Consider the following 24,532-nt stretch of genomic DNA (forward strand, 5'->3'; position numbering starts at 1 on the left):
AGTAAGCTACACTGAGTACAGGACCCTGATTTTATCTTCATCTTTAAGACAAAAACATGAGGAAAATAGCCAACAGAGAGGCTTTGTTTTTAAGAGAGACAGGTAACCAAGTTATAAGATCAACAAGTCTTCCTTTTGAAGTTAAGAAATATAAAGTCCATGTCTCAGCTGGAACCAGTCAGATTTGAAATCTTTTCTCCAAATAGAAATAATGATATTTGCTTCCATAGCAATGATTTTAGAATTTCAACCCTAAATTCACTCACAACTTCTTGGTTTACCTGTATCTACTACTCTGAAAACAATGAGAAACAAACTCTAGAGCCTGTCTCACAGACCTCAATTATTAGGGCTACCTCTTTAAAAAAAATTTTTTTCCCTCAGAACCTTCAGCTGGAAGAAAATCAATTTAGCACGATTTTACTTGAAGCTATCCCAAGTAAAATCATCATTTCATATTCACCCATTCACTCATAAAAGCATTTAAGTGATTTAGGAAAAGTTAAGCATAAGGGAGAAGATAGCACTTTCAAATAAATCCAAATCTTACCTGGTAAATTGAAATGGAACAATACCCCTGAAATCCTTCTTGACTTGCGCTCCTCTGCTCAAGGGACAACTAAATCACAGCAGCCAATATTCTTAAACCCTGAAAGAAAAATCAGGAAGCTTGATCTGTGCACATAATGGCCTGCATAATGTAAGAAAGCGCCGTTTCTTGGCAACTAGGAAACAATCCTTTTCAATTAACTCACAGCAATTGGCCCACGTTTGTTGTGAAACAGAGAGTAAAGAAAATGTTTTAAGAACTCAAAAGAACCTGGTAATAGCTCACCAAGAAAGCCAGGTCAGTTTGTTCATTTTGAAAAGCATTTAAATTAATTGACTGCCCATTCTATTTGCCTAACCCTTTGCTAAGAACTTTCATTGACCTACCTGTCTCACTTCCTTGTTGCGTTATTTACCTAAAACCCCAGTCCTGAAGAGTTGCATTTATTGTTGCAGCAACCTAGTGAAAAGTTGAAAGATAATTCTAGCAAACCAGTGGTATGTAATGTTATCCTGCCTACCATTTTGCATACCATATGTTGCTTTCTAAAACATCAGCTTGAATGTAGCCCTGGATGCTCACTAGGATACATAATTCAAAACAGTTGTATGCTATAGTCTCTCCGTTGTTAAAGACCACCTCCAGCAGGCATTAATTTTAGTGATAGGTAGGAAGTGCCGCTGGGGTAGGTTAATTTTGTGCTGATTTAACTATTTTGGGTGATTCATATATACAGTCGTCCTTGGGGGGGTTTGTTCCAGCCCCCTACCCCCCACCCCCCACTGAGAATAACAAACTCCATGGATGCTTAAGTCCCTTATGTAAAATGGCATAGTATTTGCACACAACCTATGCACATCTTTCCGTATACTTTAAATCTTCTCTAGATTACTTATAATACCTAATACAATATAAATACTATGGAAATAGTTGGAAGTACAATGTAAATGCTGTGTAAATAGTTGCCAGGCATGTAGCAAATTCAAGTTTTGCTTTTTGGAACTTTCTGGAATTTTTTTCTTCAAATATTTTTGACCCGTGGCTGGTTGCATCTATGGATGCAGAACCCACAGATATGGAGGACCAACTGTACTTGTGATAATCTGATGAACTCTTCGGATAATCTTCTTAGGGTGCTTTGCATTCTTCCATACATACTTGAAATTTAATATATTAATAGGGGTCTGTATGTGGGACACTTATTTAAGAATCTCTGTTCAAAAAGGCAAGTGGTAAGGAAAATATGTTATACAGAGATAATTTTTGCTGTTAATCAAACTTTAGCAGTGCAAATGGTAAAGTTTTAACTATCAAGTATGACTATCTCCCAAATGAGAAGACATTTTAAGATAGATAATTTCCATATCGAACTATCCAACTAAAGCCAAATTGGATGAATTTTGTCTTCATTCCCTCCCCCCACCCCCGCCATTTTGCCAAGATTGACCAAGAGTGTCTGTTATGGTGTTTACTTTCAGCAGCTCTTTTCTTTTTTCCTTTTATCATCCAATTCTCCCTAAAATGTGTCAATCTGGTCATGCTATCATTTATGGGCAATTCTTCTTAGGTAATATTTTTTAAAATATAACCTTTTGGAGGGATTATCTTCACATGAAGCACTTTCTCTGTTGGTGAGAACTTGAGGCAGTGTCGTAAACTGTTGAAGGTGATGTATTTGGGTAGACCTTCTGGCACCCTCAGATCACATTCCTTGACAGCTGTGTACACTTTCCATGGACAGAACTGGCTGGGATAATTTTGTAAGCGTTTCTTCAGCTTTCTAACTGACTCTTCCACTTGCTATCTCCATGACCTCAGGCAGATTTGTTAAACATTTTGTGTCTCAGTTCTCTTATCTGTCAAATGAAGTTAATAATATTTACATCATAGGGTTATTTTGAGGATTGACTAAGATTACATATGTAAAGCTTCTTAAAACAGTGCCCAGCAAATGGTAAGTGCTCAAAGGTTAGCTATATTATTAACATCATTGTTGTTGTTGTTAACATTTCTGAACTAAATAACTTTCAAGGTCCTTTTCAGATTTAGGATTTCCAAAATCCTATGTAATCCTTACATAAAAATCTAAAGTAATGTAAAAAAAAGGCTCTTGAGGCATATAATATAAAATTACTCTTCTTCCTTTTTTTATAGATAAAACCTCATTTATCGTCTAATATGTCTAATATTTAGAGCTTTTGTATGCCTTTTTCACTAACAAAGAAAAATGCACAATTATTTTGAAAAGTTAAAAATCTCTTTATCTTTCTGAAAAATTCATTCCTGTTAGATTGATTTAATTTAACCAAATGCATAAAGAAGCAGAAATTCTGCAAGAATCTTTTCTAAGACATTTTATTATGTGCAATGCAATTATAAAAGAATCACAAGCTTTTCTTCTTATATTCTTAAAATGTATGGACCATTGCTTCAGCTTTTGGCATCCATTTGGATGTATTTTTAACCAGCAGCTGCAGATCCTAGTATTTGAGAGGAAATGCATGTTTTTCAGTATTCGCTGTAAACACAGTCCATCCAGAGTGGCCATAAAGACTCCATCTGATCCTCTCCAGCTTAAAAGGCAGGCTTAACCTTAGGTCTTGGCCAAATGCACTGTGCAGCTTCCTCAATCGAATACTACGCCATATCTCTGCTAGGAAAAGGTTCAACATTATTCTAAGAGGCCAAATGAACCAACCTTCTTTGGAGGGATTGGATTCAGCTACTCGAGTAGATATTTACCATCATATGCTTGGTACATGAAAGTGCCTCCCTTGTTTTTTATTTCTAGCAGTCTTGTTTGCCTCAGTATCTTGAAATAGCAAATTCTGGCACAGGGGAAATTACCTATGAAATGTGCAAACAAACTGAAAGGCCAATATTTGTTTAAAAGTACCTAACTCTGGAGAGTAACAGAAATACTCTGGAAAACATCAATCTAGTGTCTCTCTTCACAGAAGATTGGATGTAATGTGAAAACAGTGCTGCATAAGCTACTGGGAAGTGTGGATTCCTCATCACAAATTCTATAACAGTCTAAGTCATAGAGTCATTTCCCTTCCGTAACTCTGAGAAAGTCCTCAAAGTTCAGTGCTACCAATTCAAACAACACAAAACATAGCATGATACATAGCATTTATTAGTAACTTTCGAGTACCTTTATTTCTAATTCAATATAATGTTGAAAAATGATTCATCATGGGAAATACTAAAATGTAAATAAAAATAAAATCAATGCTCTTACACAAAAATATAGAAGTCACAGGTAATCCTTCTACAGCTTATAAATTTGCAGGCAAGACACTAAATCTCATATGACACAGGTTGATGAGGACTCTGCAAAATATTTTTTACGGACAGTAATGATGAAATATTTTACAAAATAAAGTATTTTATAAGCATTGACTAAAAATAGAAATAAAAGTTTAGCAGAGTACAGTCAGTCAAACTGAGTATTTCTGAGTTCTCATTTTTGGAGCTAAGAAAAAAATTGAGGACAGTATAAGGAACTGCCCAAATTCCCATCAGAAGGGTAAGGTTTCCATAATCCAGGATTCTTGTTTTTAAGCCTCCAGTAAGAAAGAACTGACCTGGGAAACTTGTTAAACATGCAGATTCTTGGACCCCAATCCCAGAGATACTGATTGAACGTCTTGAGGGAAGCCAACAGATATGTATTTTAGGTAGGCTCCCGGCACTGGCAACAGTGGGCTTAGGGCTGCTGTTGAGAAATACAGGTAGTTGGGTCTCTGCTTCTCTGACAGAGGGAACACTTGGATAATTGAAAGAGGAGGAAGGTAACGGAAAGGGAGAAATGTGATTGGTCCTGAGGAAAAATAGGAAAATATAACTCAGCTTCCCTGAGCCAGAGAATAGGATAGAGCAGGGTGAAGAATGAATCTTGAGAGGCAGAAGATGTAGACATACCTGTAATGGCTTCCCATTTCCTACTTGTAACGACATTTAATGTAATAAAAGTCAAAGTCCTTACAATAGACTACCAGACTGGGCCCCTCTTACCTCTCATTTCTTACTGTTCTCCCCTTAACTAACTCTACTTGGCCTGCCAACTATTCTTTAAAACACAGCATCTCCTCTACTTCCTTCACATCTTTCCTTAAATGTCATCTTCTCAAGAACCCTTCTCTGACCACCCTATCTGAAACCACAACCCCTGCCCAACCCCACTGACACTCCGTATTCCCTTCCTGCCTTAATTTTCTATCATTTATTACCACATTCGATACTTATAGTGTTCATTTTCTGTCTCCCCCCCCCCCCCCGCCCCACTAGACCATAGACTCTATAATGGCAGGAATTTTTATCTGTTTTGTTTACTGGTATATCCCCAGCATCTATTGATAGAATGTTCCTGGTACACTATAACTACTACTACACAGGATTAAAGAGGGTCCCCATTAAAAAGGATGATATTGTTAACATTTAGAGACAGAAAGGACTTTACTCAGCATGAGAAGTAGAGGAGAAAATTATTTAAAAGATTCATTTAAATCTCTCTGTGCTGTTCTAGGAAAAAGAAACATAAGAAGGAACTGAAGTATGGGAATCTTTTCATCCATTACAACGCTTCAAGGTATATTTATTTTCCATTCTTTCACAAAGGTAAGCATGGGTAGTTATTGTTTAACCCTATCAAAAGCTAATAATTGTGTCACTTTAGCCTTGGGGAAATGAAAAACAGGAAACATTTTATCAAGGTGCATAGATTCATAAGTAATATTTTAAAAGGTTATTTGAAGGGTGTTAACAGAATTGCTTTTGAACAGACCTGTATTAAGGTAAAATAAAAATTCTATTTTTTTTGAAAAACCTGGAAATTGGCCACTGATACCCTATTTTTTTTTACTTACATGGCTAAGCTGAATATTACTTTTTGAGCAAAACCACTATAGAAATAAGCCTTTAGCAATGGAACTTATTATTCTAATTAATAATGGCAAGATTACCGCATTATATTGCAGAGTGCATTTCTTCCAAATGGCCTAACTCAACAGATTAAAACAGGAATGACCTCACCAGTTCATCTGAAAAGCGAGGAAAGGCCTTGCCTACCTCAAAATCTTTCTTTCACTCCTTCCGCAACTCTTGTTCCTTAGGAAAGTTCGCTTTTGTTTGTATATTAGACTGGGCTTTTCTCCCATAATAATATGAAAATACCTCTAAGTTATTTGCAGTGACATTGTAATGGCCTAGTGGCTTTCCAACTGTTTCACCTAGTGGACAGCTGAGTCTTGTTCAAAGGACAACCTCTGACCGCAGGTGCATAGAAGTGCCGGGAGAGGGGCTGGGTACAAAATTAGAACTGACATGAGAACAGAAGGGGGAGGAGGAGGTGAGAAATGTTTCCAACTTCCTGCTTTGTCCTGTGTACAGGAGACAAGTGACTCTCTCAAAGTCAGATAATCTCCAAATACTTCCTGACATTCCATTCCTTTTCCATTCCAACATCTTCAAAATTCAAAATCTCTTCAACAAGTAAATTAGCATTAACAAATAACCATCACATGTATACTGCATTTCCAACAATGTTATCTATATGCCCTTCCCAAAATATTCTCTCTCCCTCTCCCTCAATTTCCCTCATTCTCTCTCTCTGCCTTCCTGCTTCCCTCTCCTTCTTCACTTCTCCCTTCTCCCTCTCTTTCATACACACACTCACACACACACACACACGCACACACACGACCTATTGAAAGTGTATGCTCACTCTTATCTGACTTGTTAACTATATATCTACTGTGTGCCAAGCCCTGGTAAGTAAATTACATGTGTTATTTAATTTAACTCTTAAAACAACCTTAGAAGGTGAATACTTTTATCTCCATGTTACAAATGAGGGAAATGAGCCACAGAGAGGTTAAGTAAATTTTCTAGTCATACTTTTTAACCAGAGAGGCTAAAACCAGATCTGACTCCAAAATGCTTACTTTGAATCATCACGCTATATGAGCTCTCCTCAACCCCCTGCCATATCCAACAAATGATTATATTTGAAAATTCCCCTGACTTTTGTGTGTTAAACAAATAATAACATAAATTAGAATGCCTGGCAAATCTACTGCTTATGACCTTCTGAATAGATTTCTTTAGTTCAATTAACATTTTTTTTGGCTTTTTATAAAACACCATGAAGTACTTTTAAGGACAAAAGAAGCAAACATTTTCATGTGGTCTATGTAATGATGTGCAATTTAGACCTAATCCTTTTAGCCCAGAGATGGAAGACTGACACTCTAAACAAAGCTCATTGTGTTCTTTCGTGCTGCCATAACAAGGTATTTAAAGGATGAAATTCTGGCTGGCAGATGGACTTCTTGGCATAACTCTACACGCATCACAGAAATTGTTTTGTTTCAGAGGATTCAAACAAGATGCCTGACATTTCTCAGAAGATATTTCTACTTGTAAATATGGTAACTTGTTAGGTAGGGGTGTTAAGGGACAATAATGAAGGCTTTTAAGGCCTTTTTCCTGTCTGTAACTTCGTATGATATGTAAAAAGTGCATTTACAGAAACTCATCCAACCTCAGTGAACACTCACACTTGAAGCCCTGAGTTGCTGTGTTAGAATTCCAACTACCCAAAGCTTCCAAGATGTGAGGAAACTAAGCCAGATATAGGGGCCACCTGTATGTGCTTCAGTGGACAGCAGAGCTCAGCTCCCAGTTGACAGCTAGTGTCGACTGCCAGCCGTGAGAGGGAGCCTTCCTGGACATCCAGCCCAGCTGAGCCTTCAGATGACTGTAGCCCTGGCCAACATTTGACAACAGCTGCATGAAAGAATGCAGGCAGGATTTGCCCAGCTGAACCCTTCCTAAAATTCCTGTCAGACAAAATCATGAGCAAAATGAAATGACTGTTTTATATAAGTAGGTTTTAGGTGGATTTGCTATGTAGCAAAAGTAACAGATTTTGTTACCTGGAAGTAGGGTGTTACCAGGGCCAGTGAGCATCAAAGTGACTGTCAATGAAGGCTTGAAGGAGAGTGAGTGGAATGTTATTGGGGGCTGGAAGATAGAAGACCTTGGATATGTAGTGGTGGGAAGTTCATGAAAACTATCACTGCAGAATACAGAACTGCACCTAGTGAACTAATTGATCTGGATAAGGATATTTCTAGGCTAAATGTTGAAAGTGACAATTAAGGTTTTCTAGCTACTATCATAAAATGAAGATAAAGAGATATGAGTTAAAATAGAAATTATTCCATTTTCAAGCAGAATGTAGAACAAGTACAAATGGCCCTTGCTTTGCTAGGTTTAAAAATAAAACCAATTCTCATCCCTAGTCTCTCCCAGAAGAAGACTCTCAAAAGTAAAGAAGAGCCTCAGGGCAAAGAGTAAATCCAGGGTGCTGTCAGGAAGCATGGTCTTAGGGTAAATATGAAGCAAAATGTATAACTGTAAAATCCTTTCTTAAGACATAGAAAGATTTAAGGTGATTTCTCAGAGACCCTTTCAAAAGCCTTCTATGGATTTTTAGGATGTGCCTCACGGCATCTCTATTTTCAGTTGAGCAACAGCCCTTCTGAGAATTTTAAACAGTCTCATAGGGAACCCAAAGTAGAGATCTGCTCTTAGGTCAAATTTTCAGTTTTTGTATAGGGATACACTGTACAAGATTGAATATTTTAAGCAAAAAGCAAGTTATCATACCATTACATAAGCCAAAACCAACCCAAGTTTCAAATGAGGATTTTTTCTTTGAAGTTTACCTCAACAGACTCTAAAATATAACATTCCATTTGGAAGAGGAAGTGTGTACATGGCCATTGTGAGTTTGCCTGACCAAAGTCCCCTACCAACCTCCATTTGTTGAGACAGAGTCCCCCAGATGTAGGACATCTACCGTTGAATCATTTGTCAGCAAGCTTTGGAATCCCCATCAGAGGCTGCTAATTTGTTAACCATACACTAGCTTGCATTCTCAAGCAGTCCAATTTTAGGGAACAGACAGCGGGATTGTGAGTTTGAAGAGAGCATGCTGTGTTGCAATAGTGGCAGGTTTCAGAGGCAGAGATGTGAGGGAGATTAAAAGAAAATTTACAGGCTTGGCATTAGGAGGTACACGTGTTTTCAGTCCTGCCAGAGCTTCACCTCTGTGACGAAATACTTGACAGCATCGACAGGTGTACTTGATAATGTTGAAAGTTGCAGAGACTGGTACATCTGCTCCCCTACCATGCACCAACAGGAAGGAGAAAAGTTCTCTGGAAATGTGTTAATGCTAGAGAGTCTTTTGCAATGAGCCATATGACAAGGTGCTATTGAACAGTTTGGAAAATCAGATTCAGTCAAAGCATGTTATTACAAGAGCGACATACAGTAAGGCATTATTGGAGAAGCTTTAGAATGGGAGATCTAAATTCGCCTTGTTAGTAAAGATTTATTCAAGAAGAGGAGAGAGAAAGGTGACAGATGCTGTCTTGATGGAACCCAACCAAATGGCAGACTTGAACTGGAGACCTTAGTAGAGACTTGGGGAGTTGCAGCCGAGGATGCTGGTTTAACAGCCTTCCCAGTAAAATCAACTTCCCTGTAAGTAAGGTCCCAGGAAGTTGTTTCCAACTTCCGGCTCGGGTCTAAAACTCAGAAAACCTGGTGAGAGACTGTGTCCATTAACTTAGTGTATGAAGTCTGATCTCAGAGAGAACAGCTGGGACCATCCACCTTTAACTTAGGAGCTACTCATTTATATGGTACATTTTTAATGCATAGGTTGCCAGGTGGAAGTATCTTCCTCCCCCCCGCCTTTTAAAATTTTGTTATAGAAAAGATGGGTATTTCAAAGCAAACAACACTTGCTATGGGAGACTTTCCTTAGCCATCCAGAAACTAAGAGCAGAAAACAAGGAGGAACCAAGGAGACAGCTAATCCCTGCAAGCAAAATTGCCCAACAGATCCTCTGGCTCCTTCTTCTTGTAGGAGGCAGAGATCATGCATGTAAGGGTTGAAGACAACAGAAGCTGATGCTCCTTCCTTGTATGTAGAAGTCATTAACCCAAAAGTCAGCCTTGATTCTGAGAGTGGAAAAGATGATAGAGGACACTGGTGGGAATTTTTTTTTCAGGCCCATATTCTCTAAAGCTGTGATCTTCAGGCTAGGGACAACTGTATAACACCCAGAAAGCAGTATGCCACAGAGATGGCTGCTGATGCAGGAAGACCCTGCCTGATTAGGCTGGGGCAGCAGCGGTACTGGCACAAGTGACTAGCACTGTGTAGGTGAGTGTGAAAAACCTTCCCAGTATCCAAGTGACAGGGCAGAGTCAGAAATAAGTCGCTCAGGTGCCAATTCAAATCCTCAAAGAAAAAAAAAAAAAAGAGTTGTTTGGACTCACAGAGGAGTTTGAGGCTTAGGTGCCAAAAGTAAATTCAGTCCTGTTTTTTCACGCATGCCTCAGAAGAGGATTTGTACAGAAGGTGAGCGAGAGGCTCCATTTCCCCCTCAGGGTGCTGTATTTGATGCTATTGTGCACCACCCACATCCCCTTCTAGAACCAAGTTCTCTCCAAGTTGACTGGAATTTTGGATGCTGACAGCTCACAGCTGTGTTCTTCTTCAGGAATTGCCCCTGGCTCAAGGAAGCGGCTTCACTCAAAGTTATGCCCTCTTCCTGGGATGCAGCACACACTCAATGCCTGGGTCATACAGAATACAAAGATTCGTCCCCCTTACCTTGATTCTCAAGACATCTCTAAAGGGCCATTCCACCTTCAAAAGTGGATTCATGGAATCCACTGAGGCTGTTCTTATAACAGAGCACCTTCCCTTTTCACGTGTCCTTGATTAGCAGTAATTCCCATAACAAATTAACTTAAACATTTTGATACTAAGTGTCACGACACTTTGCTACGTGCTAAGAAAGTCAAAATTATGACCTGGTCTCTGACTTCAAAGGGATTTTAACTTATAGAAATGATAAATGACTCCAAAGTATCATACAAGGCTGTATGGCCTAAGCATGAAGGTGCTGAGTCATTCAATCATTAAACCGTAAACACCTGTACGTGCTTTGTGCAGCAGAATAAAGGTCAGTAAGGGTTAGACGCTGCTTTTAAGGATTTCAGTGGGTTTAGGGGAGGGAAGGTTTATTCTTGACAGGAGTTTCTTCATGGAGGCTCCATTTGTTTGTTTACGTATGTCGTGGCTTACTTCGGAAAAAGAATTTGAGTTGGATCAGAAAAAGTAATTAAGTATTTCACAAAGGGTTGGAGTGTGATGGAGTAGGAGGGAAACTCCAGGTTGAAGGGATAACATGAAGGCAGTAGGTAGAAGGCCGTTTCCTCACAATGGTTTCTGATAGGGTCTTTTAAAATTGGCACCGGAGGAGAATATTTAACAGGAAAAGAGAGTCTAAAGTGAGGAGAGGCCTGAAGACAAAGGTAAGGAATTCTGGTTTTGTTTAGTAGGAAGCATAAAGATTTCTTCTTTATCTCCTATGTTTACTTAAAACTTTATTGTCTAGCTTAGTCTCTATCCCCCGTCATGCCATTGTTCGTTGATGGTGGTATCACGATCACTGTACTAGACGTCCTCATTTTATGACTCACCTTCATTCCATTTCATTTGTCTCCATCCTTGGCCATGTTTGTCATCTCACTTTAAGAAATAATAAACTGTTGTTGTTTTAAACCACTTGGTTTTGGGGTAGTTTGTTACACAACAGTAGACAACTGATACACAATTTGGACTTTCGCCCAAAAGCCTCACTCAGGGTAGCCTTGAAAGACAGCAGTGAGGGACAGTCTCTCACCATTGGCGGAGGTTTGGGTGTGTGCATGATTATCTATTTTGTGTCAGAAGAGAAGCAGGTTGATATAAAATTATACATGGACTCATTAGCAGTGACAAACGGTTTGGTTAATTGTTCAGGGGCTTGGAAGGAGAAAGAAGAGTGAGAGTTTTTGAGAAGAGGTATGTGAATTGACATATAAACATGGGCATAAAGTGTGGATATCTTTGATTCACATCAAAATGCCCACCAGAGAGAATCTGTTGAAGGGGCACTAAATAACCATGTAGAATAACTTAGCCAGTCTTGTTGAAAGTCACTCCAGTGTTGCACAAAGGGTTTATACAGGAGAAACTATGGAGACAAGGATGGAGGCTGGGCATGAGCCCAACAACGTGGACTCACCAGAGCAGACCTAACACTGCTGCTGCCGATCATCTAACCTACCAGCAGCAAGACTAATGCTGCCCTCTAATATGGCACCGTACCTTGAGTGGACCAACTAGACAAAGTTGATGACACTGTGTCTGTGAAATCTCGAGAGGCAGAAATTTATTTTGAGTGGTATTCTCTATATGATTGCCTTTCCTGCTCATTAGACTCATAGGCTGCACCATTATCCATGAGCAAACAAAATGTTTGATCTACCAATATGTGATCCTACATAAATTTCATTGGCCCAAGCAATGCACTTTACGTCAAATGAGGTGTGACAGTAGGCATCTGACCATGAGATTCACTGGTCCTATCACATTTTACCACCCTGATTCTGCTGGCCTGATAGTGATGGAATGGCTTTTTGAAGGTGTACGCCTAAGGTGGAAAGTTGGAAATTATACTGTGCAAGAATGTGGTATATACCTTCATCCTACGGAATCAAGAGCACACCCTAAATCATCAACCATTATGTGCTGCTGTATTCCCCAAGGGAAAATACGTGGATCTGGGAACTAAGGGTTGCAAGGAGAAGGGACTATGCTTATTATCACTTCCAATGACCCATTTGGGGAACTTGTTCTTCCCATCCCCACAACTCTACATCCTGTAGGTTTTTAATGGCACATTAAATATAATACACTTGGCACACAAGTGATCTGCTTAGAGAAGAGGGTGAAGGGAAGGGGGTTCCTGGTATTGCTCTAACCAGTTTTAATGGTAAATGGACATGTGCAGAAGCCACAACCTGAAAAGGGCACAGCAACTATGGGCCCAGACCCCCTCAGGGAAAGGGGCCTGGGTCATCCACCAAGTAAGTGCTGGAGACCAGCTAACTACCCATTGATTGTCAAGGGTGGGTGAACTCTAGTAGATGAGGTTAATAGATGAGGGAGACTATAAATATCAGGTGCAGCCTAGATAATAGTTGGAGGGGTGAGGGCCGCTGAGGGTGGGGGAGGAAGGAGAAAGGGAGAAGGAGGCCAACACTAGTTTGTCCCACTAAACTTCCTCTAAAAGCTTTCCGAGGAAAGGAGGAGAATTATAATCCTGGGGGAGTTGTTTCCTTGTGGAGGGAATATACTGTGCAAAGCAAGTGGAACTAAATGGCATGGGATGGATTGTAGTGGATGCATTTGGAGACCTCCTAGATTCCCCTTCCTGATTAAGGCTTCATGGTCCCAGATGCTGGGAGTTTTGACTACTGATTACTTACAGTTGCATCCAACTCTGGGAATTGCCCTCAGCTGAAGGAAACTGCCATGCTCAAGTCTCAGCTCTAGTTCCTGGGGGCAGCCATATCTGATGATTGATTGTTGTGGGGTACATTCCTTAATGTGGGACATCTTTGTAGGATCATCTCATTCTTGAGGGATCTCTGTGGCATTCACTGAGACTACTGTTTCAACTGTATCTCATTTCAAATTCTACCTTTACTCAATCTAGCTTCCCTTGCTCCTTCAAAGAGCACTTCTGTTTTCAGGAGCACTTCTGATAAACCTCCTTCATGCAAATTCCAGGTGAACTTTACCTAGAATAGTATGGTGTATTTATATACCTAAATTTCTAAGAAAGGCAGCTCCTGAAGCCTCCTTTATTCTGATAACCTCCCTAAGCAGTTTCGTGTATATAATGCTGAGTGTAGGAGATCTTTATATTCTACACAAAATAAGAGGAATTCAAAATTCACAGGAAGCAATTTCATAGAGAGGGAACAAAGACCACATGAGAAAGTGAAAGAAAGATGAGGAAACCTGGTAAATGTGGGAGGAGTAGATTTCTTGTTGAAACTGGTGAAGGGATTGAGTTTTGCATCCAGGTTGACAAGGAGGAAAGAAAGTAGGCATATATATATATACAGGAGTCACACAGACAGGATCTGTGGTTCCCGCCCACCAGAACTTCTACAGGTCTTTGAAACTGGAACTTTGAGAGGCAGAAAAATCCATGGCAGATATCAGATTATAAAATACATTAGGTGTATCAAGTTGTATTCTTTTAGAGTTGAATTTGTTTTCACACTAGTATCTCTTCCTAAATGCATTTTTTAAAGTTTTTTTTTAATTTTTAAAAAATACTAGGCTGCGCCATGTCTTAGTTGTGGCACGTGGGCTTCTTAGCTTGTGGCATGCATGTGAGATCTAGTTCCCCGACCAGGGTTCAAACCCGGGACCCCTGCAATGGGAGCTTGGAGTCTTACCCACTGGACCACCAGGGACGTCCCCCTAAATGCATTTTTGAAAAATTATTTGGTGCTGTTATTTTGATTTATCAGCATTGAGGTCATACTTGACTTTGCTTTCTCTCAAAGGCTATATCCAATACGTCTGGAAACCTCATTGGCTCTACCTTCAAAATATATTCAGAATTCAGGAAGTTCCTCAGGCAAAAAGGAATATGAGACCAACCATAAACCTGGATCTACATCAAGAAATGAAGAGTATGGGAAATGGAGTAAAACAAGGTAATATAAAATTAATTTTTCTTATTTTAGTTCCTTCAAGAGATAACTATCTAAAGCAAAAACAGTAGTAATGTATTATATATTTATTGCAAATGTAAACATAAGTCTGACAAAAGCAGATGCGAGGGAGCAATTGGGCATATACTATTTTTTTCAGTACTTTTATTGAAGTATAGTTGATTTACAATGTTGTGTTAATTTCTGCTGTACAGCAAAGTGATTAAGTTATACATATACATTGTATATATTCTTCTTTAAATATTGGGCATATACTATTTTAAGGTCCTTACACTACATTTGAAGTGATGTAATATGGTTTTAAGCTAGATCGTGATTACGTGATTAATTAAACATATATTTTAAAACATATAGCAACGACAGACTTTTTTATAAAAAGGTAAAAGCCCATAGTAGAAATAAACTAGAATAAAAACAACACTCTGAATTCAAAAGAAGGCAGAAAAAGGAAAAAAGAAACAAAGAACGGATAAAACATGAGAAAACAGCTAGCAAGAAAGAGTTTGATCTAACCATGGAATAATTATATTAAATGTAAATGAAATAAACACACCATCTAAAAGCCCAGAATACCAGATTGGCTAAGAAAGCAAGACTCAACTATACGCTGTCTCCAAGAAACCCATTTTAAATATAGAACACAGATAAGTTAAAAGTAAAGAGATGGGAAAATATATGCTATGAAAATATTAATCAAAAGAAAGCTGAGTAGCTATGTTTATAACTGACAAAGTAGACTTTAGAATAATAAATATTACCAGAGATAAAGAGGAGCATTACATAATGATAAAAGGGTCAATTCTCCAGGAAAGCATTATAATCCTACATGTGTATGTATCTAGCAACAGACCTTCAAACTACATGAAGTAAAAATTGATAGAAAGAAAGGAAAAAAATCACAATTATGGTTGGAGATCAACACTCCTCTCTCAGCAATTGATAGGGCAAATAGAAAGTATGTTCAGGATATAAAAGACCTAAACATTATTGACAACTTGACTTAATTAGTAATTATAGGACACTCCACCCAACAACTGTAGAATAGACATTGTTTTTCAGTTCAAAAGGAACATTCACTAAGATAGACCATCTTTTTTACCAGTGTTTTTTCGGTTTTTTGAATTTTTGCATTTTATTTAATTTATTTTTTTATACAGCAGTTTCTTATTAGTTATCCATTTTATACATGTTAGTGTATCCATGTCAATCCCAATCTCCCAATTCATCACACCACACCCCCACCCCCACCCCAGCTGCTTTCCCCCCATGGTGTCCATACGTTTGTTCTCTATATCAGTGTCTCAATTTCTACCCTGCAAACCGGTTCACCTGTACCATTTTTCTAGGTTCCACGTATATGAGTTAATATACGATATTTGTTTTTCTCTTTCTGACTTACTTCACTCTGTATGACGGTCTCTAGATTCATCCACGTCTCTCTCTACAAATGACCCAATTTCGTTCCTTTTTATGGCTAATATTCCATTGTATATATGTACCACATCTTCCTTATCCATTCTTCTGTCGATGGGCATTTAGGTTGCTTCCATGACCTGGCTATTGTAAATAGTGCTGCAATGAACATTGGGGTGCATGTGTCTTCTTGAATTATGGTTTTCTCTGGGTATATGCCCAGTAGTGGGATTGCTGGGTCATATGCTAACTCTATTTTTAGTTTTTTAAGGAACCTCCATACTGTTCTCCACAGTGGCTGTATCAATTTACATTCCCACTAACAGTGCAAGAGGGTTCCTTTTTCTCCACACCCTCTCCAGCATTTCTTGTTTGTAGGTTTTCTGATGGTGCCCATTCTAACTACTGTGAGGTGATACCTCATTATAGTTTTGATTTGCATTTCTCTAATAATTAGTGATGTTGAGCAGCTTTTCATGTGCTTCTTGGCCATCTGTATGTCTTCTTTGGAGAAATGTCTATTTAGGTCTTCTGCCCATTTTTGGATTGGGTTGTTTGTTTGAATATTGAGCTGCATGAGCTATTTATATATTTTAGAGATTACTCCTTTGTGCGTTGATTTGTTTGCAAATATTTTCTCCCATTCTGAGGGTTGTCTTTTCATCTTGTTTGTAGTTTCCTTTGCTTTGCAAAAGCTTTTAAGTTTCATTAGGTCCCATTTGTTTATTTTTGGTTTTATTTCCGTTACTCTAGGAGGTGGATCAAAAAAGATCTTGCTGTGATTTATGTCAAAGAGTGTTCTTCCTATGTTTTCCTCTAAGAGTTTTATACTGTCCAGTCTTACATTTAGGTCTCTAATCCATTTTGAGTTTATTTTTGGGTATGGTGTTAGGGAGTGTTCTAATTTCATTCATTTACATGTAGCTGTCCAGTTTTCCCAACACCACTTATTGAAGAGACTGTCTTTTCTCCATTGTATATCCTTGCCTCCTTTGTCATAGATTAGTTGACCATAGGTGCGTGGGTTTATCTCTGGGCTTTCTATCCTGTTCCATTGATCTATATTTCTGTTTTTGTGCCAGTACCATACTGTCTTGATGACTGTAGCTTTGTAGTATAGTCTGAAGTCAGGGAGTCTGATTCCTCCAGCTCCGTTTTTTTCCCTCAAGACTGCTTCGGCTATTCGGGGTCTTTTGTGTCTCCATACAAATTTTAAGATTTTTTTGTTCTAGTTCTGTAAAAAATGCCATTGGTAATTTGATAGGGATTGCATTGAATCTGTAGATTGCTTTGTGTAGTATAATCATTTTCACAATGTTGATTCTTCCAATCCAAGAACATGGGGTATATCTCTCCATTGTTTGTATCATCTTTAATTTCTTTCGTCAGTGTCTTATACTTTTCTGCATACAGGTCTTTTGTCTCCCTAGGTAGATTTATTCCTAGGTATTTTATTCTTTTTGTTGCAGTGGTAAATGGGAGTGTTTCCTTAATTTCTCTTTCACATTTTTCATCATTACTGTTTAGGAATGCAAGAGATTTCTGTGCGTTAATTTTGTATCCTGCTACTTTACCAAATTCATTGATTAGCTCTAGTACTTTTCTGGTGGCACCTTTAGGATTCTCTATGTACAGTATCATGTCATCTGCAAACTGACAGTTTTACTTCTTCTATTCCAATCTGTATTCCTTTTATTTCTGTTTCTCCTCTAATTGCCATGGCTAGGACTTCCAAAACTATGTTGACTAATAGTGGTGAGAGTGGACATCCTTGTCTTGTTCCTGATCTTAGAGGAAATGCTTTCAGTTTTTCACCATTGAGAATGATGTTTGCTGTGGGTTTGTCATATATGGCCTTGATTATGTTGAGGTAGGTTCCCTCTATGCCCACTTTCTGGTGAGTTTTTATCATAAATGGGTGTTGAATTTTGTCAAAAGCTTTTTCTGCATCTATTGAGATGATCATATGGTTTTTATTCTTTAATTTGTTAATAAGGTTTATCACATTGATTGATTTGACTATATTGAAGAATCCTTGCATCCCTGGGATAAATCCCACTTGATCATGGTGTATGACCCTTTTAATGTGTTGTTGTATTCTGTTTGCTAGTATTTTGTTGAGGATTTTTGCATCTATATTCATCAGTGATATTGGTCTGTAATTTTCTTTTTTTGAAGTATCTTTGTCTGGTTTTGGTATCAGGGTGATTGTGGCCTCATAAAATGAGTTTGGGAGTTTTCCTTCTCTGCAATTTTTGGAAGAGTTTGAGAAGGATGGGTGTTAGCTCTTCTCTAAATGTTTGATACAATTCACCTGTGAAGCCATCTGGTTCTGGACTTTCGTTTGTTGGAAGGTTTTTAATCACAGTTTCAATTTCATTACCTGTGATTGGTCTGTTCATATTTTCTATTTCTTCCTGGTTCATTCTTGGAAGGTTTTACCTTTCTAAGGATATGTCCATTTCTTCCAGGTTGTCCATTTTATTGGCATAGAGTTACTAGTAGTAGTCTCTTAGCATGCTTTGTATTTCTGTGGTGTCTGCTGTAACTTCTTTTACATTTCTAATTTTATTGATTTGAGTCCTTCTCTTTTTCTTGATGAGTCTGGCTAATGGTTTATCAATTTTGTTTATCTTCTCAAAGAACCAGCTTTTAGTTTTATTGATCTTTGCTATTGTTTTCTTTGTTTCTATTGCTGCTCTGATCTTCATGGATTCTTTCCTTCTGCTAACTTTGGGTTTTGTTTGTTCTTCTTTCTCTAGTTCCTTTAGTTGGAAGGTTAGATTGTTTATTTGAGATGTTTTTTTTTTTCTTGAGGTTGGCTTGTATTTCTGTAGACTTGCCTCTTAGAACTGCTTTTACTGCATCCCATAGGTTTTGGATCATCGTGTTTTCATTGTCATTTGTCTCTAGGTATTTTTTGATTTCCTCTTTGACTTCTTCAGTTATCTCTTGGTTATTTACTAATGTATTGTTTACCCTCCATGTGTTTGTGTTTTTTAAGTTTTTTCCCCCCTGTTTTTTAGTTCTAATCTCACAGTGTTGTGGTTGGAAAAGATGCTTGATATGATTTCAGTTTTCTTAAATTTACCAAGGCTTGATTCTTGATCCAAGATGTGATCTATCCTGGAGAATGTTCCATGCACACTTGAGAAGAAAGTGTTATCTGCTGTTTTTGGATGGAATGTCCTATAAATATCAATTAAATCTATCTGGTCTATTGTGTCATTTAAAGCTTGTGTTTCCTTATTAATTTTCATTTTGGGTGATCTGTCCATTGGTGTAAGTGAGGTGTTAAAGTCCCTCACTATTGTTGTGTTACTGTCGATTTCCTCTTTTAGAGCTGTTAGCAGTTGCCTTATGTATTGAGGTGCTCCTATGTTGGGTGCATATATATTTATAATTGTTATATCTTCTTCTTGGATTGATCCCTTGATCATTATGTAGTGTCCTTCCTTGTCTCTTGTAACATTCTTTATTTTAAAGTCTATTTTATCTGATATGAGTATTGCTACTCCAGCTTTCTTTTGATTTCCATTTGCATGGAATATCTTTTTCCATCCCCTCACTTTCAGTCTGTATGTGTCCCTAGGTCTGAAGTGGGTCTCTTGTGGACAGCATATATATGGGTCTTGTTTTTGTATCCATACAGCAAGCCTGTGTCTTTTGGTTGGAGCATTTAATCCATTCACGTTTAAGGTAATTATCAATATGTACATTCCTATTACCATTTTCTTACTTGTTTTAGGTTTGTTTTTGTAGGTCCTTTTCTTCTCTTCTTTCCCACTTAGGGAAGTTCCTTTAGCATTTGTTGTAGAGCTGGTTTGGTGGTGCTGAATTCTCTTAGCTTTTGCTTGTCTGAAAAGCTTTTGATTTCTCCATCAAATCTGAATCAGATCATTGCCAGATAGAGTAATCCTTGTTGTAGGGTCTTCCCTTTCATCACTTTAAATATGTCATGCCTCTCCCTTCTGTCTTGTAGAGTTTCTGCTGAGAAATCAGCTGTTAACCTTGTGGGCATTCCCTTGTATGTTATGTGTCATGTTTCCCTTGTTGCTTTTAATAATTTTTCTGTGTCTTTAATTTTTGTAAATTTGATTACTATTTGTCTCGGCATGTTTCTCCTTTGGTTTATCCTTCCTGAGACTCTCTACTCTTCCTGGACTTGGGTGGCTATTTCCTTTCCCATGTTAGGGAAGTTTTCGACTATAATCTCTTTAAATATTTTCTCGGGTCCTTTCTCTCTCTCTTCTCCTTCTGGGACCCCTATAATGCGTATGTTGTTGCTTTCAGTGTTGCCCCAGAGGTCTCTTAGGCTGTCTTCTTTTTTCTTTATTCTGTTCTGCGGCAGTGAATTCCACCATTCTGTCTTCCAGGTCACTTATCCGTTCTTCTGCCTCAGTTATTCCGCTATTGATCCCTTCTAGTGTAGTTTTCATTTCACTTACTGTATTGTTCATCTCTGTTTGTTTGTTCTTTAATTCTTCTAGTTCTTTGTTAAACAGTTCTTACATCTTCTAGATCTTTGCCTCCATTCTTTTTCCGATGTCCTGGATCATCTTCACTATCATTATTCTGAATCTTTTTCTGGAAGGTTGCCTTTTTCTGGAAGGTTGCCTGTCTCCACTTCATTTAGTTGTTTTTCTGGGGTTTTATCTTGTTCCTTCATCTGGTACAAAGTCCTCTGCCTTTTCATTTTGTCTGTCTTTCTGTGAACGTGGTTTTCATTCCACAGGCTGTAGAACTGTAGTTCTTATTGCATCTGCTGTCTGCCCTCTGGTGGATGAGTCTATCTCCAAGATAGATCATCTTCTGAGTCATACAACCTTAATACATTTAAATGAACTGAAATTGTATAAAGTATGTTTGGGACTTTAACAGAATTAAACTAGAAATCATGAACAGAAGGATATCTAGAAAGTTCCTAAATATTAGAAAATAAAACTAATTATTTCTAAATAACCCATGGGTCAAAAGAGGAAATCACAGAGGAAATTAGCAATCATTTTGAATTCAATGAAAACAATACACAGCACATCAATTTATGGGATACAGCTAAAGCAGTGCTTAGAGGGAAATATATAGAATTAAATGCTTATATTACAAAGTACTTTCAGAATTTAACTATTTCTCAGTTCTACTTACGATCTGTCACTCTTCTCACCTGGATTATTGTAAAGCCTCCTAACTTATTTCCTTGCTTCTACCCTTGTCCACTGGAGTATGGTCTTAGCAGAGCAGCCCAGAGTAAGGGTAATTCATTTAATCCTATCAGGTCACCTACTTCAACATAATAAAGGACATATATGACAAACCTACAGCCAACATTGTTCTCAATGGTAAAAAACTGAAACCATTTCCTGTAAGATCAGGAACAAGACAAGGTTGCCCACTCTCACCGCTATTATTCAACATAGTTTTGGAAGTTTTAGCCACAACAATCAGAAAAGAAAAAGAAATAAAAGGAATCCAAATCGGAAAAGAAGAAGTAAAACTGTCACTCTGGAGATGACATGATAACTATATATGGAGAATCCTAAAGATGCTACCAGAAAACTACTAGAGCTGATCAATGAATTTGGTAAAGTAGCAGGATACAAAATTAATGCACAGAAGTCTCTTCCATTCCTATACACTAATGATGAAAAATCTGAAAGAGAAATTAAGGAAACACTCCCATTTACCATTGCAACAAAAAGAATAAAATACCTAGGAATAAACCTACCTAGGGAGACAAAAGACCTGTATGCACAAAACTATAAGACACTGATGAAAGAAATTAAAGATGATACAAACAGATGGAAAGATATACCACTTTTTTGGATTGGAAGAATCAACATTGTGGAAATGACTATACTACCCAAAGCAGTCTACAGATTCAGTGCAATCCCTATGAAACTACCAATGGCATTTTTCACAGAACTGGAACAAAATTCACAATTTGTATGGAAACACAAAAGACCCTGAATAACCAAAGCAGTCTTTTTTTTTTTTTAGTAAATTTATTTATTTATTTATTTATGTATGTATATTGGGCTGTGTTGTGTCTTTGTTACTGTGCGCAGGCTTTCTCTAGTTGTGGTGAGCAGGGGCTACTCTTTGTTGCAGTGCACGGGCTTCTCATTGTCGTGGCTTGTTGCAGAGCACAGACTCTAAGCGTGCAGGCTTCAGTAGTTGTGGCATGTGGGCTCAGTAGTTGTGGCTTGCAGGCTCTAGAGCTCAGCCTGTGGTGCACGGGCTTAGTTGCTCCACAGCATGTGGGATCTTCCCGGGCCAGGGCTCGAACCTGTATCCCTTGCACTGGCAGGCAGATTCTTAATCACTGTGCCACCAGGGAAGCCCAGCCAAAGCAATCTTGAGAAAGAAAAATGCAGCTGGAGGAATCAGGCTCCTGGACATAAGACTATGCTACAAAGCTACAGTAATCAAGAGAGTATGGTACTGGCACAAAAACAGAAATATAGATCAATGGAACAGGTTAGAAAGCCCAGAGATAAACCCACGCACATATGGTCACCTTATCTTTGATAAAGGAGGCAAGAATACACAATGGAGAAAAGACAGTCTCTTCAATAAATGGTGCTGGGAAGACTGGACTGCTACATGTAAAAGAATGAAATTAGAACACTCCTTAACACCATACACAAAAATAAACTCAAAATGGATTAAAGACCTAAATGTAAGGGCAGACACTATAAAATGCTTACAGGAAAACATAGGCAGAACACTCTATGACATAAATCACAACAAGGTCCTTTTTGACCCACCTCCTAGAGAAATGGAAATAAAAACAAAAATAAACAAATGGGACCTAATGAAACTTAAAAGCTTTTGCACGGCAAATGAACCCATAAACAAGATGAAAAGACAACCCTCAGATATGGAGAAAATATTTGTAAACAAAGCAACTGACAAAGGATTAATCTCCAAAATATACAAGCAGCTCATGCAGCTCAATATCAAGAAAACAAACAACCCAATCCAAAAATGGGCAGAAGACCTAAATAGACATTTCTCCAAAGAAGATACAGAGATTGCCAACAAACACATGAAACGATGCTCAACATCACTAATCATTAGAGAAATGCAAGTCAAAACTACAATGAGGTATCACCTCACACCCGTCAGAATGGCCATCCTCTAAAAATCTACAAACAATAAATGCTGGAGAGGGTGTGGAGAAAAGGGAACCCTCTTACACTGTTGGTGGGAATGTAAAGTGATACAGCCACTATGGAGAACAGTATGGAGGTTCCTTAAAAAACTAAAAATAGAAGTACCATATGACCCAGCAATCCCACTACTGGGTATATACCCTGAGAAAACCATAATTCAAAAGGAGTCATGTACCACAGTGTTCTTTGCAGGACTATTTACAATAGCCAGGATATGGAAGCAACCTAAGTGTCCATCGACCGATGAATGGGTAAAGAAGATGTGGCACATAAATACAGTGGAATATTAGCCATAAAAAGAAGTGAAATTCAACTATTTGTAGTAAGGTGGATTGACCTAGAGTCTGTCATACAGAGTGAAGTGAGTCAGAAAGAGAAAAACAAATACTGTATGCTAACACATATATATGGAATTAAAAAAAAAAAAAGTTCTGATGAACTTAGGTACAGGACAGGAATAAAGACGGAGACCTAGAGAATGGACTTGATGACACGGGGAGGGGGAAGTGTAAGCTGGGACAAAGTGAGAGAGTGGCATGGACATATATACACTACCAAATGTAAAGTAGATAGCTAGTGGGAAGCAGCCACATAGTACAGGGAAATCAGCTCGGTGCTTTGTCACCACCTAGAGGCGTGGCATAAGGAGGGTGGGAGGGAGACACAAGAGGGAGGACATATTGGGATATATGTATATGTATAGCTGATTCACTTTGTTATACAGCAGAAACTAACACACCATTGTTAAGCAATTATATTCCAAGAAAGATGTTAAAAAAAAAATCCTGTCGGATCATGTCACTCTCAAAATCTTACATTGGCTATCCATTTTTCTCAGTGTAAACATCAAAGACCTTATGAGGCCAACTTGCCCCTATATATTTTGGCTTCCATTATCTCTTTGACCTTATCTCCTGTTTCTACCCCCTCACTCACTCCATTCAGCCACACAGTCTCCTTCCTTGCTTTAAGCTCATCAAGCACACTCCTGTCTTGGGCCTATTCACTGGTTGTTCCTCTGTCTAGAACAGTCTTTCCTCTGAAAGCTACTTGGTTAACTCCCTCACCTCCTTTAAAGCTTTGCTTAAGTATGCTTTTCTCAATGAGGGCTATCCTGACCATCCCATTTAAAATGACAACCTGCCTCTGTCATTCACATAGCTCCATACTTGCCCTATTTTTTTTAATAGCATTTATCACTTTCTGTTATATCATTTTTATCATCTGTGCCCTCCCACTAAAATATAGGCTCCTTGAGGACAGTGATTTTCATTTTGTCCTGGTGTTCTGTTTTTTGGTTTCTTTTTTTTTTCCTGGTATATCACAAACAGCCAAAACAGTGCAGGGGACATAGTATGCACTAAATAAGTATTTGAGGCACTAAAGGAAGGAGGCAAGGGAAGGGATGAATGGGGTGAGGTGGGACGGGGAGAAGATTAAGGGGAAGAGAAATCTTTCACAATAAAATTTTGGTGACGTTTAATGATAGGTTCTGTATTTGAAGTTTTGTTGCATTGAACTCCATACTTCTTGTTACAGAATGTATGATTACTTTCAAAAATTCAGTACCCCACCTTTTTTCTTTTAATACTTGTTTATTTTTGTGATAAGCCCTTAGAAGTCTTTTTATTGCAATTTTCATATTTCTTCCTAATTCTCTACAGGATTTGGCCAGTTTTCTGGCTTCTCAATTCTAGTATTTATATGAGTAAACATGGGA

General features: G+C 38.2%; 1 long non-coding RNA gene across 2 annotated transcripts in view; it reads left to right on the forward strand.

The window, feature by feature from the left end:
- LOC137765271 (uncharacterized) overlaps nt 1–24,532 on the forward strand; it is a 206,480-nt gene that overhangs the window by 58,179 nt on the left and 123,769 nt on the right. For both annotated transcript variants that reach the window (XR_011074139.1, XR_011074140.1), the window contains 2 exons: nt 5,082–5,173; nt 14,054–14,206. This is a non-coding gene — a long non-coding RNA (uncharacterized lncRNA). The remainder of the gene's footprint in view (nt 1–5,081; nt 5,174–14,053; nt 14,207–24,532) is intronic.

This window comes from Eschrichtius robustus, chromosome 5, assembly GCF_028021215.1.
Source record: "Eschrichtius robustus isolate mEscRob2 chromosome 5, mEscRob2.pri, whole genome shotgun sequence".
Lineage (NCBI taxonomy): Eukaryota > Metazoa > Chordata > Mammalia > Artiodactyla > Eschrichtiidae > Eschrichtius > Eschrichtius robustus.